Source organism: Triturus cristatus, chromosome 8 (assembly GCF_964204655.1).
Source record: "Triturus cristatus chromosome 8, aTriCri1.1, whole genome shotgun sequence".
In the NCBI taxonomy this organism is placed as follows: domain Eukaryota; kingdom Metazoa; phylum Chordata; class Amphibia; order Caudata; family Salamandridae; genus Triturus; species Triturus cristatus.
Window position 1 is genome coordinate 901870627 of NC_140591.1, and position 15523 is coordinate 901886149.

Below are 15523 nucleotides of genomic sequence, written 5' to 3' on the forward strand. Positions count from 1 at the left end.
GCGAGGGAATCCCATAGAGAGCGATCATACCGTCCTAGCAGGGCTGAAGCACTAGCCACTTTCATATGTGAGGCAGAAGTGTTGCACATCTTTCTGCCATACGAATCCATTTGCTTGCTGTCTTTCTCCGGGGGGACAGAAGAGGACACAGAGGCAGAATGGGACTTCATGGCAGTCGCCACGATAACTGAGTCCGCTGGTGGGTCCGCCCTTAGAAACAAGGGATCCTCAGCAGGGGCCTTATATTTTTTTGCTATTCCTGAAGGCACAGAGCCCACCGTAGTAGGAGTGAGATAAGTGGCCATCGCTGGTTCCAACAATCCTGGCACCAATGGTAGCAAAGGTCTGGGTGCTGACCAGTGATGTAATGTATCAAATATAATTGACGTGGGGGCCAGAGGCGTGTGCAGCGTGATATTCAATTTCTGCGCACCTCTACCCAGGACGTCAGAGAAAGTAGCAGTGTCATCCACAGGGGACACTCGTGACGGGGGTGTAGAAGACAAGGTCGGAGAATAGTCCCGGACCGAGGATCTTGTGAAAGAAGACCAGGTGGGTGATCTAGTGCGTCGCCTCTTGTGGGGACGGTCGCTGTGATGACCCCTGGACAGTGATCTGTGTTTGGAAGGAGATCTTGGCCTTCTGTGAGAAGAGGGACGATCCCTGGATCGTGACCAGCGTGGAGAAGGTGGCTTTGGACTACCAGGAGGGGACCTGCTCCTACGCGGAGAAATTCTGGAGGGAGAGTACGTGCGGGAATATTCCAAGCCCGGACTTCTGCAGGCGCCTGTACCCACACTCTTCAACCAGCGAGGTGAAAGTCCGAACTTCTCCGGTGCCTTAGGTGATCCTTCCGGAGAGATCTTCACGATATGCAGGCCTGGAGATGATGATCGATCTCCAGAAGATCTAGACCTGGCTCTTCTCTCCGCGGTCACTGCTGCCTCGACGTCGATGAGGTTTGTGTCACTATCGGTGCCGATTGTTGTGAATGGCGCTCCGCCCTCGATGCCGACCGCCTACAGAGTTGCGGAGACCTCGACGTCAATCTTCGTCGAACAGGTGTTTGTCGTCGAACTGGCGACTTCGACCTTTGCCGTCGACCTGATGACTTCGACCTTCCATGACGTCGGCTTGGCGACTTAGACGTCGACCTTCCATGACGTCGGCTTGGCGACTTCATAGTCGACCTTCCATGACGTCGAATGGGGGTTGATCTCATCGACGTCGAATGCCTGGACGTCGAACGACCCACTCGCGGCAAGACATAAGTCGTCGCATCTCTCGACGCCGACCCCCTCGAGGGCGGCGGAGAGTGTCTCGACGTCGACGGAAGCCTCGACGTCGACGGAGACAGTGCAGATCTCACCGGACTAACAGCCTTCCAGCCCGAAGGACTGCGCCTCAACGCCGACTTACTTCTCTGCGTTGGAGAATCGACGTCAAGATGAATCTCTTGACGCAGAAGTAGTTTTCGGTTTTTTCGACAGTGACGTCGACGGCGAATCTCCTGGAACCTTGGTCTTCCTGGGGTCAGGAGAGGTGGTATGACGCCGTTTGAGGTTGTCTAGCTGAAGGTGGTTTTAAGGATGAATGGTCGCCCTCACGACGGCTTCTTTCCTTCTCCAGCTGGGCATGCAGCTTAATGCGCTCTGTATCGCGCAGAGTGCGCCTAGAAAACTTCTGGCAGTGAGGGCACCGGTCAGGATTGTGTGAAGTTGGTAAACACACAATACACACAGAGTGTGGATCCGCCAGTGCCATCTTATTGCCACAGGTAGGGTATTTCCTAAATAAAGCAGGCATTCCGACTAAAAAAAATTTGAAATTCTTCAGGAAACCAGCAGAACACGCCTTCAGGAGCCAGAAAATGTCAAATTTTCTGAAAAATTCTGTATTACCAAACTTTCAGTCAAAAAATTGAAGAGCTCAAGCTCCAGGATCCTCATAGAAGGAGCCGGAAAAAAGAACTGACCTGTCACCTGTGGTGCATCATGGGAGCAAGGGGTCTCCTGCAGGTCTTAAAGGCACGGTCCCCTTACTCTAATGCCTTAAAGGCAAGGTGTCAGTTTTCTTTGTTTCTTGATACTCTTGAGAATATCAGTGTGGTCATGTGAGAAAGAGCCATCTTCCTTGCATGGTATGCCCCCACATTTTGCTGAATTGCTGATGTACTTTGACTGAGTGTGCCCTGGGCTCCTTCCAATCAGGTGCCCAGGACCTGTTTTCCTTCCCTGTGTTGAAGCCTAAACCCAATTGGCATCTCTGACCACCTGTCAGCCCCTGGTAAATGGTACCCTAGGTACCCAGGGCCTTGTGACCAGAGAAGGCCATTAAGGGTTGCAGCACTTATTGTGCCACCCTTAGAGGCCCTGTACCCTGACTCCCTCACACTGCCTTTACAGGCTGAGTGTCTTGGTGCAGAACAGAGTCGACATGGCTCACATCCCTGTGTGCCATGCCCACAACACACACTGCCCTGGCATTCCTCAGTCACCCCTCTAGCTGGGTGCCCTATGCCAGTGGTGTGGGTACAGGTGCATGAGTCCTGTGCCCCTACAGTACCCAGGTCCATTTCTGGGCACTGTAAGTGCAGTGCTGCCATTAAGAGTATATGGTGCTGGGAGATCGTCAACACGAACTCCACAGCACCATGATGGCTACATTGAAGACTGAGAAGTTTGGTATCAAACTTCTCAGCGCATTAAACCCGCACTGATGCCAGTGTGGGATTTAATGTAAGATGCACGACCGAGGGCAACTTAAGAGTTGCCCCCTGAACCTAACCTACAATCCACGTCCTGTCTGAGGGGCTGCCTAGGCTGCCACACAGCAGACATGTTGCTGGACCCCTGGGTAGAGAGCCATCCGCTCTCCTGGGTCTGCAACAATGCACATCCTGGGCGAGGTGCTAGCTATCTCCTCCCCCAGGATGGGCAGGGGAAGCTTCAATGGCATGCCACCTTTGTGAGCATCTCCAGGCCACTTGTTGTACTCAGCAACAGGCCCCTACCGGTTCTGACCCCCACTCTGGCGGGAAGACTGGCGGGAAACCCCAAGGGAGGAACGGGGGTGTGCCAGCCTCTGCCAACCCCACCCCTCAGGTGGGGGAGGCGAGGTGAAGCACATCTCCGGGCTCTCTCCATCTTGAAGATGGGGAGCCCTGCCTAATCAGGACTAGGCTACTGCCCCCCTCCCACAGGAGAGTGGCAGGATAGGGGGTGTACCCACCCCAGGGAAGGGACCCATTGGTCCCTGCCCTTTACCTACCTGTAACGCCTCTAAATTTAGTATTTAGGGGCACCCTGAACCTTTCTTCCTTAGATACAGATTCCGAAACAAGCAATAAGATCAAGAAACAAGACGACGTGCCGTGCAGCTGCTAACAATAGGAAGACACCAACTGATTTGGCCCCAGCCCTACAGGCCTGTCGACCCTCGAACCTGCTCCTGCTTATCCCCAGCATCTCCAGTGGTCAGCAACCTCAAAAATCCCAGAGGACCTGACTGCCTTGTGACTCTAACCAACTGGGACTCCCACGAGCAGTGGTACTGCTCAAACCAAGTAACTGACCCCTGGCATCAGCCAGGAACCGCGACTCCTGCACACTCTGCACCCGCCAAGCCTGGCCTGTGCTGGAGTGGACAAAGACCACGAGAACATACCCCCGGAGACTGTGACCCCGAATCCAGCACCCCAGGACCCACCTCGATGCTCCGGACGATGCCTGCAGCATCAGAACCAGGGACCCCTCCTACCACGACCAGCTGAGGGTAAGATTTCCCGATGCGAAAAGACACCCCTACACCCGGCGCCCTGCGGCCCCCTGTGCCCAGCTCCTGGGTGCCTACCTATCCTACAACTTCCCAACTTACCTCTCGAATTGGTGGTTGCACCTGAACTATCTTCGTCCCCGAGCTTGCAGCCTTTGTTCGTCACTGAGCTTCTTCATTGAAATCCATTGAGCGCCCGACGGCTCAAAAGCACCCTGCACCCAGCTGCCAGAGTGCCCCTGTCAGTGCAACCTCTACCCTAATCTACTTCCCCACTTGCCCGGAGTAAGTGACCAGGAGCCCAGCTCCCACAGCCGCATGGCCTGCTTGCCAGCAGTCAGCAACCAAAGGCCCCCTGCCTCCTATAGGATAACATTGGGCCTAACTCACTCTGCATCCGGCTGCCCCTGTGCTGCTGAGGGTGTAACAACTGTACCTATCTGACCCTGGGAGACCCCTGAGTCTATGCCCAGAACCTTAACTCTGCCAGTCGAGTACTTACCCCAAAGCGGATAACTCACTTTTCTTCCATAGGGTAACATTGACTGGTTTCACTTAGAAATTCTTGTAAGTGTCGAGTTTTGAAACTTTAAAATATTCACTAAAAATCAGCCGATCAACGAAAACAAATGTACTCACCTGCTAATAGGAGAGATCCCAGTGCTGGATCTTGGTACCCAGCACTGACCCTGCAAAGTAATTACAACAGTGCTGTAGGAGAGTAGGATCTGCACTTATGTTGCTCCCACTTTTTTTCTGATGTATACACTGGTTTCTGGCTATAGTCTGGCTGGGTCCCTGCTAATCAGGGCCCCAGTCTCTCTGTTCTCTCTAAACGACTTGGTAAGCATATTAGATGCACTAGTGATTGTGATTAGATACTGTGGTACTTTGAGCCCCTAGTATATGGTACCTTAGGAACCTAGGGCATTGGTACTTCACTGGCCTACCAGGGGCTGAAGCATGTATTATGCCACAACTGGGAAGCAGACTCAATCTGTCACCACAGGCCTGCTACTGCAGCCTGTGTGAGGTAGTATCAGCACTCCTCACTGAGATAAAGGTTCCTATATCTCACCATACACACACATATATAAACCTATCAGCCACCCCTATGGCAGGCCCGATCAATCCTGAGGGCAGGGTGCTTGGTTTACAATGTGAGGGGGTGCCTCTGCCTGAGCAGGGCCCCTCTGCAGCTCCCAGAGTCTATTCTCTATGGCGGTTTGTGGATGCGGTTAAACCATATACTCTTAAGTGCATTAAAATGCTAACTTTGGAATGACTGCATCAAAACATGTCGTGTTTGGTGTCAAACAACTTGGAATCATACCCCCACATCAGTCCATGATGTGGGAGCATGATCCCACCCTTCTAAAGGGGACGACATGTAAAACGATAGAAATCCTATAGAGCCCTGGCATCACAAAATGGATGACACCAGCACAGACACTGGGCTGCCCTCCTGATGCTGACTGAAACTCGCAGTGGAGGAGGCCCAACAAAAGGCATCCTGTCACAGGGAGGTGTCACCACTTTCCAGAAAGGATTTAGTATATTGGAGCTGGGTGGGTGCACTCTTAGAGTGCTTTGAAGTCCTGTACTGGGGGAGCAGTAGGCTCCTCTGTGCATATGCCAGCTCAAACCGGTTCAGGGGCTACCTGTCCCTGCTCTGGCGCGAAACTGGACAAAGGGAAGTGGGTGTAACCACCCCCTCCCCTGACCCTCCTAGAGGAGTGGTCCTAGAGCTAGTCCCTCCCCTATCTTCACTATAAGATAGCAAGCATTGCCCTTACAAATCAGATACCCCTGGACGACGCTCTACAAATAAGAATCCTGGCCCTTCGAAGTTCCACTACCTTTGGAAGACAGAAGAATCTCCCTTGAGTCCAAGAGCGACCCCCCTGCTTGGCAGTCACCAAAACCCTTAATCAACGGTTGCAAACTTTCCCGCTGGAGTCTGAAGTCCCTGCGACCCCAGAAGCGGATTTCCTGACCTCTCGACGGCCATTTTAAGTCCCCAGCGAAGCTGTGGCGTCTGGACCCCACGAGTGACGAGGAACTGCAATACCTGGGAACCGTGCGCTATTTTCGAGTGCAAACCCTAAACAACGTTCTACGAACTTGTGCTTTGGACCATTTGTGGCCCAAGCCCCCAGCAAGTCCTGCACCAAAAATCAGCGGCCTACCCCGTCCCGAGTAACCGTGGGCTCCTGTGAAGCATTTCCTGTGGCGGCGTCTTCGCGATCACTTGCCCGTTGGCTAGTGGGTCCCCCAAAGACTTTTTCAATGACAAAGGGCTCTCCTGGGTGCTCCGGGCCTGCCCTCACTTACCTTCGCTGGGTGAGTCCATCAGACCTTGCTGGTCTGCTCTGTAGTAAGGACTCCCTTAATACGTACATACTTTGTTAAGTTAGCATAACCACGTCAGAAGTTAGAAAGCCATCTTGCTGCTTTTGCACAGGACACTGCGTTCACATGTTATTGCTTAAACGAACTGCTGACTCGAGTTTTGCCTCACACAAGAGCAATCTGTTGTTACCATCCCGAGCTCTGCGAAGCGACCTTGGTCTGCACACGATGTGACAAACAGTCTGAGTTGTTAGACAATGCATGTTTTCCACTCTAGGTTGATCGACCCACTATTTAGTCATAACACACGAGCAGCTGCACATAACTGAAAGTTGGTGCTTTTAATATCACAGACATCATGTTTATTATTCAGACCGAAGACGAGCCTTCCTGCGAGAAGACTCCTGATGCTCCTGTGATGTGATTTCACTAAGCTGATCTTTGAGGTATGGGGTCCCCTATTCAAGCCTAAGAGACCTTCTGTTAGTCTAATAATAATATTAGCTTCTTAGTAAAGGGAAAGTGGTAGTATCCACTGTCATTATAACATGATCACCCCTTTTATATTCTATGGAATTGTAACTATGTTGATGGTTTTGATTTTAATCATTTGTCTGCTTGTATTAGCCAAAGTACTGCATATTAGGACACGTGGTCTATAAAAATAAACTTTTTATTTTCACCGTGTCTCTGTCAATTCTTGTTGTGGACTGATGTGAGAATAATATACGAACAGGTATTTCCGATTCCCACCATTCCTGAGTATGTACTGAGTCGCGTGTTCTGGGTTGTCTTTTCATTGGGACCTCCGAGCTAAATCTCGGATAACGAATGGGACACTTATGCTAGCCGGATACTGGGTTCTGGGTTCTGAGGTGAGTTTCTGGTACACCACAACTCACTGAGGTCCTGGGGTTCTACGCATAGTTCTGTGTATAAGCAGAATCCCTGCAACAGCACCATCGACTTTCTTCAGTCTACACGAGACTTGCATTTGCCAAGGCTTGTTGGCTCCAATCCGCTTGCCGACAGCGCCATCATCTGCAGACGTCATGGGACACTCCAAATCCAGCTGCTGGTCATCGATCTCTCCTGGACTTCGTGAGCGAAGAGTCAAAACACCATCGACGACCTGAATCGACACGACATCTGTGGTCCCCTCAATTTTCAGGTCTCATCCATCTTGAATCCACCTTCGGATTCCACCAGACACTTCTTCAGACGACGTAAGCAGCAAGTCTTCTTTGGTCTCCATCGAAAACTGCGAAACGACCCAACACCAAAAGACACCTATGCACCCGGCTTTCCTGGGTGAGGTAACTCGTGCACTCCGGTGCCCAAGTGTGTGTTGGCTCTCGAAATACTTACCTTGTAATTGGCTTGCTTGTAGTCTTCCTAGAAGTACCCTAGAACTGTAAAAATCAAACTGCGACTTGCACCATTATAACCAATAGGAAACCCGCGGCTGTGTTCACACACTGAACGCGTCTCCCGTGGGCCTGTTACTTACCTGCTAACACTGCAGTAGTGAAGCCCCAGCGATTCCCCAGGCCTTGTTATTTTGCAAGTCGACATCCTTATACCACTTTTAGTATATGGTCTGGTACGCCCCTAGGGCTCCAGCATATTTGTTCCCAATTTATTGTGAAACGTTGACATATTGAATGTGTACCTGGTTCTAATCTCATAAAGAGATTAGTAGAGTGTGTCTAGTAATAAATACATATATATTTGATATATATACACTTGTGTGGTGTCCTTTTATTTAGTAATTCAAGAGATTATACGGTAAAACAAGCTGCTTTACATTACTCTGAGACTTAGCCTGAAGGCTGCTCTCTACCACTAGGATAGCTTTCTTTAAAAGGTTGTATTAAACCTATCTACCATAAGAGTCGAATTGGACTGGTGCAAGGTGGCCACTATAACTAGTGACCAGCATATGCCAGTCCAACTTCTCACAAGTATCCGATTGGACGCACTCTGCTAGTCCTACCACTATTCTTTGGGGTAACACGCTGGTAGGACTAGCAGAGTGCGGCCAATTGGATTTTTGTTTACATTCAGGCTCCCATGAGCCGGTGGGGCTGACGAGCCCATGGCTACGCACCTGCGCGCCTTGAGTGGTACTTTACCTGAGAATATTTTTTGGCAGCCTACGCAGCAACCCTACACACATACCTACTCCCTGCTGACGAGAGGCAACTACCTCGAAACACGTGTCCAGGGATGGCTAACGCGACACTTATTTTCATTTTAAACTTTTGGCATAGGCGTACCCGCCGACGCTACTTCATGGACCACTATTCTTTGGGGTAACACGCTGGTAGGACTAGCAGAGTGCGGCCAATCGGATTTTTGTTCAACTTCTCACAAGTACTTACCGCTAACTTGATTTTCTTCCATAGGATAACATTGCCTGTTTTTTGCCAGAAATTCTTCTGTCGATTTTTGAAACTTACAAATATTCCTTAAAAATCGCCTCTATAACAAAAACGCTTTCTTTCAACTGTTTACAGGAGATGCACCAGTGCTGGATCCAGGATCCAACACTGAGTTAGAAAAAGTAACGATAACCCTACTTACCTGCTATGTGAATTTCCTCCCATAGGATAACATTGGTGATTCTATGTGAAAAAGTTTGTCAACTTTTAAAATACAATAATATTCCTTAAAAATCATTCCTGTAAGCAAAACGCATTTACTTACCTGTTTTCAGGAACTGTCCCAGGACTGAATCTAGGATCCAGTCCTGAGGTTAGAAAAGTAATCCTAAAAGAAATCAATTGCATTTACTTAGAAATTCCCATGGAGCTCAATGTTATAATTGTGTTTGAATTGTGTTGCCCATTGCAACAACTAACTATTGCATTCAAAAGTCTATTGCCTATTGAAAACTATTTATCTAAAGCATCTCATTCTGAGAAAGTATATTTTGATACCTATTGTTAGTTCTAAAATAAAACTATATATTTTGATACAAAACCATTGGCCTAGAGTTCAGTTCTTGAGTGTGTGAGACCATTTGCTGACTGAGTGTGTACAACAAGTGCTTTACACTGTCCTCTGATACTGCCTTACTGCTCGACCTCGACCAAGCTACCACTTTAGAGAGTAAGGTTATATCTAACTTTAGCCTCTGCCAAACCTCCGGGGACTGTGGACTTTGTGCACACTGTACCTATTTGGAAACAGTATATACAGAGCCATTTTCCTACAGGTCATATCTGCATGAACAGATATGACCCTACAATATTTAAGTATTTTATTAGATATTAAAAAGTGCACATGGAAGCCATAGAGAATACACTCCACGTCAGACCCCGTTGTCACCCTCGCTACACCGGAGAAATATTAGATTGTTAGAGCCGACCGTCCAGAAAGTAGGGGGTCGGAGTGGCCATCTTTTACAAGAACTGTGATCTTCGCAGGAGGGATATGACCTTATGGGGAGGCTGCGAGGCCCTCAATTTCAGCATACACTTTTCAGACCATTTTACGATGGGAGGCTCTTTGCTCTATAGGTCCCCTGGTCCGGTAGGACCTTTCATATAGGCCTGTGGGGATGCTATAGCTTCCAGTGCGCTGAGATTCTCCCACTAAATTGTCTTAGGGGATCTCAATATCCATCTTGACCAGGCTGAGGCTAAAGACACGTGTGATTTCTTGGATATTCTTCAGCTGGCCCAGCGAGTTTGTCTCCCTCCCCATCAGGCTGGCCATATTCTGGACCCTATTTGTTCTAACTTCCCCATCTCGATCAGAGACCCACGCCCCTGATCCGACCATTTTGTGACCTACTTTTCATGGGACGTGAGGAATGCAGAGCCCTTGGTGCGCTCATTTTGTAAACCTGCCTTTGGGAGAATCACCCCTGGGGTGTTCACTCAAGTCTTGGAAACCTCTAGACCGATCCTCTCAGGTGACCTGGAGAATCGACTGTAAAGCCTTACCAGCTGGGTGGCTAATGCAGTTGACATACTTACCCCACAGTGCTCTTCTAAGCTGTCTAGGTAATCACCTTCTAAACCCTGGTTCAGCCCTGAACTTTAAGCACTCAAACACGAATGTAAGATTCTTGAGCGAGCATTGCGCCGCAGTGATTACTGCCCCATAGCCAAGCTGAAGCTCAGAATTAAACAGAAGGTTTATTATGGAGCCATAACTTCCGCCAAAAGGCTATTCTTCTCAAACCGCATTGAGTGTGCTAAAACAACGCTAAAGAAATCTTTGCGATTGTTCAGAGTTTCACGTCCTCTTTGGCTCAAGGAAGTGTGTCATCTATCTAAGCAATCTGGTGTGATACTCTTTCGAATTTTTTCTTGGATAAGATCCGCACCATTCAGGTGACTCTTTCATCGGGTGGCACTGGGATAGAGGCATTCGATCTATCTCCTCCTGCCAGCACCGAACATCGCTTGGAAGTTTTCAAACCAGTGGACTTATCTGATTCTCTTAAAATTCTTAGGAGTCTAAAATCTGGCTCTCCTTCTGATCCTTGCCTTGCTAGATTGCTAGCAGCAGCAGCGGACACAATTAATGAAGAGGTGAACAGTCTCATTAACTTGTCCCTCCAGACAGCCAGTGTCCCAGCAGCTTGGAAGCAGGCCAGGATTCTGCCGCTTCCAAAAAGAAAACGTGTCTAGACCCTCTTAATCCGGGGAACTACCGGCCAATATGTCTGCTGCCTGGCTTGGCCAAGGTATGCGAGAAGGTTGTCAAACAACTTACGGCATTTTTTGAGGGAGAGTATTCTGCATCCAGCTCAGCCTGGGTTCCGGGCCGCCCACAGCGCAGAATCCGTCCTGGTGGAGGTTGCGGAGGCCATTTGGGAGTGTCTGGACGCCGGGGGAAGAGCAACATTGACTCTGCTCGACCTCTCGGCAGCATTCGATACGGTCCCACACTTCTCTCTCGCCTCACCAGGGTCGGTGTGTCAGGTGTAGTATGGAACTGGCTCAGATCCTTCCTTGAAGGTCGGACACAGCAGATTTGGATTCCTCCGTCGTCCTCCGCTCTGCAGCCTGTGACTACGGGAGTCCCCCAGGGGTCGTCCCTTAGTCCCCTTCTCTTCAACATATATATGACACCTTTAATCTATTTAGCTGAGAGTTTGGGGGCGAAGGTGATGGCCTACGCCAATGACACCCAGCTGCTATTTACATGGGACAATAGCGATGAGTCAGTCTCCTTGGTACATCACTGTCTCTCATCCATTAATTGGTTAGCGGCGGCGCAATTAAAACGTAATGAGGAGAAGTCGGCGATCTTTCTCTACGGAAAGTTTCCTCACAACTTTCGGGAATCTCTTTGGCCGCCTAAGTTCCCTGTGCCGACTTCCGCTGGGAGGCTGGCCAAGAACTTGGGGGTGTGGTTAGACAAGAACCTTTCTTTCTCCACCCATATTAAGAAATTGACCGGCAACTGCTTTGGTCTTCTTAAGACTGAGGAAGTTTTTTCATTTCCTTCCCCAGTCAGCAAGAGAAACTGTCACCTGTGCACTTATTCTGTCCCGGTTAGATTACACAAATGCTCTTTATGTGGGCATCCCGGGATATTTGCTGAAAAGGCTCCAAGTGGTCCAGAACCCGGCAGCCAGACTTCTTCTGGGCATTTCCTCCAGGAACAGCGTGCATCACCATCTGCGTTCTCTGCACTGGCTACCCGTGGTAGAACGGGTGAAATTTAAATAAAACAGCTTGCATCACCATCTGCGTTCTCTGCACTGGCTAACCGTGGTAGAACGGGTGAAATTTATATCGCTAGTATTGGCCCACCGAGCCTTGGCCCACCTTACTTACAAAAACGGTTTTCTTTCTATGTACCACCCAGACAGTTGCGGTGCTCATATTCCTGCCTTGCTCAGGCCCCCGCTTCAAATACCAGAGGCAAGGTGGCAGTTCGCTGACAAGGAAGGCCTCTGTTGCTTGGAATGCACTGCCCCTTGCTCTACGTAATATTCAAGATCCAATAGTATTCAAGAAAAACTTGAAAACACACCTTTTCGCCTAAACGGACGCTTTTACCCTTTGCTAGGCACCGCGCTGGGACACTCGTGAGTATCCGAGCGCGTTACAAATTGAAATAACATAACACCCGTCATTACGAGTTCCCCAGCATCATGATGGTTTCCCTATACCCAGGGATGTTCACTACCAAACATCTTCTCCAATAAATCCACACTGATGCAAGTGTTGGATTTATTAATAAATGCACGTACTTAGAGGGTCCCATGAAAATCTACTAAACACAGGTGTGGTCTAAGACTAGTCTTATCCAGCCTGCCACCACCAGACTTGTTTCTGACCTCATGGGGTGAGACCCTGTGCTCACAGAGGCCAGGAATAAAGCCTGCTCTGGATGGAATGTCATTTTAAGGCAGGATGCTTCAGAGGCGAGGACGCCATTGAGATGCAACCCAAGTATCGCCAGATAGTAGAGGATGCCAACCCTTCTGTCCTGCCCCACATTTGGCGGGAGGACAGGCGGGAAAATTAGTTAGATGAGGAGGTGGGCTTATCTTCAACAAGCACTACTCCTAAGGTGGGACAGGTGAGTGAACCCCACTCTTCAGTTTCCACCATCTTGTTTTAGAGGGAACTATACCAATTAGGGTCAGGGTTGTGTGCCCACTTCGTGGTGTGCTGTCTCGTCCTGCTGCTCTGAGGCCTACAAGAACCCCGAAGCACATCCAGCGATTTGCCAAATCACCAGAGAACTCCTTTGAAGTAGAGGAACTACTCCTGTGCAGTCCGCAGGCACTGAATCTGCAGAGTCTGGTTTACTGACTTGCTGCTCCCTACCAATTCCAACGCAGCACCCAAACAAGAGGTACACCAGCTCCGAAAGGTCAGATATGTCCCCTCACCAAGTGAGAGGACACCGGGCCCTACCGGAGCCGCGCTGTAACAATACCCGAGGTACCGGACCCACCTGCAACGGACACCAATACGAAGAGTTCAATCCAGACTCCAATTGCCCAGAAAGTAAGCACCTGTCGAGGGACATAGACACCTGAAACCCACTTTGTAACCGTCCAGAAATCATCCCTTCAAGCAGGTTGCCCCTGGCAACGAAGACCGCTTTGATCCACAGAGCCCGGCTAACCTATCTGCTCTGCTCCCAGCCCGCCCGGCCTAAGTACCGATGAACCAGTTGTGCCTCCGTGGTCCTGAGTCCTTTGCAACCCAATCCCTTTTTTTGCCCCCCCCCCCGGACTTACCTGCAAGTTCTACGGTGCAGCCTGCTTTTAAGTGGCTCACCCTTCTTCGTAGCGCATTAGCTACCAACCCCCTCATCACCCTGCTCTGGCCGAATCTGGGATGCTCCTGACGATCCCCTGGTGGAACATTGGATCTTGGCCTGCTGCTCTTCTAATCCTTGAAGATGAACCCCTAGAACCGACGAACAAGTTACTTACCTTCGGTAACTATAAATCTGTAAGAAACACTAGTTAGTTATAAATTCCTTACCTTAGAATTACCCCCAGGCGTCAGACTGGATCCGGAAAGTTTTTCCGTCAGCAGTACCTCTGCGCGTCGGAAGGAAGCGTCGGTCGGCTCCGCATCCGTCGTTGGCATCGTGGTCGCCGGGATGACATCACGGATGCTACTTAGGCGCAGCCCCCGCGCGCTGAAGTCAGTTCTATACACAACTTTCCGAGCCAGAAACGCAGAGCCATGCAAGACACTGACCACTGGTGCACAAAACTAGGACCCTGAAAGGATATCCTTAACACTAGAAATCTGTTCGCAGAACGGGGAGGATGGGTGGGACGGTAAGGAATCTATAACCAACCAATGATTCTTCCAAATATATCGTTACCAAAGGTAAGTAACTTGTTCATCTGAAAGAAACAAGTTAGTTATAGATTCCTTACCTTAGAAAAGATAAACCAGTAATACCAACCCCGATGGTGGGTCTGCGATCCAAGATCACACCAGAAAGTCCTGGAGAACAGAACGGCCAAAGAAGCTGTCTCTCCGGACTTGGCTGTCAAGACAGTAGTGGTTCGTAAACGTGTGCAGTGATGCCTACATAGCTGCCTGACAGATGTCATGCAGAGGAACTCCTCTTCCCAAGGCAGTAGTGGCTGCCGTCGCCCTGGTGGAATGGGCGTGTAGCCCCACTGGAGGCTCCTTTTAAGCCAGAGAATAGCATGCTTTAATACACAAAACAACCCATCGAGAAATGGTTTGCTTGTGTACGACCTGACCTTTCTTGGCGCCCACATAGCCAACAAAGTGTTGGTCATCCACCCGGAACGGTTTGGTGCAATCCAGATAGAAAGAAAGCGCACACTTTGGGTCCAGAAGGTGGAGCCTCTATTCTTCTTTCGAAGGATGCGGAGGCGCAAAGAAGTTGGGAAAAGTGATGGTCTGCCCCATGTGAAAGGCAGTGACAACCTTTTGATTTTCCCACTGAACCCCCCCCCCCCCCCCCATCTAGGCCCCGATACACCCATTACTACAACGTTTCTCCCAACACACGAGGTATCCAAGCTATACCAAGCCACCCAAGTAGACAGTGCTCACACTTCCCACGGTGCGCGATCAAGATGGGAGGCTGGCCTGGGTTCCTCTATCACTGACAACCAATGGATATTCTGCTGCCAACAAACGGGAAGAATCTTGGCCATAATACATTTCAAGTACTTCCACCGCCGCTATTACACTCTGGCACAACTATGCCGTTTGTAGACTCGGGGAGAATGATAACTGTTATAAATACGTCCAACGGAGCTGGTCTGGGTTCGAGGTGGTTGAGGTTTTCCATGGGGTTGTTGTTCTATTACCATTTGTTGGAAATAGTTGCGGATCTGGTTGAGAGACTTACTGGGACAATTCGATGCACTAATGCAGAGAAATGGTGGGTTGTGCATAGTACTGTTTAAAGTTAGAACTGTGACAGGGGTCCTGAGGAATTGGATAGAGCCATCAGTCGAGGAGCTGTTATATGACCACGTTCCTGGCATGTGCGATGTATAATGCTATTGACACTAAGAGTGCCGACTACGGAATACATATGCCAGTGTGCTGTAAGTTTGCAACTATGGTTACAAAATTATTAAAAACAGATTTAAACAAAAAATAACTTATAAATACGGTAGGGAGGGAGCTGGTTTTTTACACTTGGCATGGGAATGAGCCCCCATCCAGACATACTGGACCACAGTAACCAAGACCCTCAGCCAGATGACAGGAATACACATATCCAACACCCCACTTGTCACACTGTTGGGATATACCAAAAACCTCGAGGCTCCATTCAGGAGGTATATATCGATGGGGCTACTCCTAGCTAAACGTAGGGTGGCTTGTAAATGGGGGGAGAGGGAGAGCACCTAAGTTTAAGAACTGACTGCAAGACCTTGTCTTCTGCCAGGAGCAGCTGATGG

The 15523-nt window shown here is 49.5% G+C and overlaps 1 protein-coding gene across 1 annotated transcript in view; it reads right to left on the reverse strand.

Annotated features, from left to right (window-relative positions):
* NFKBIZ (NFKB inhibitor zeta) overlaps positions 1-15523 on the reverse strand; it is a 448599-nt gene that overhangs the window by 100033 nt on the left and 333043 nt on the right. The window lies entirely within an intron of this gene.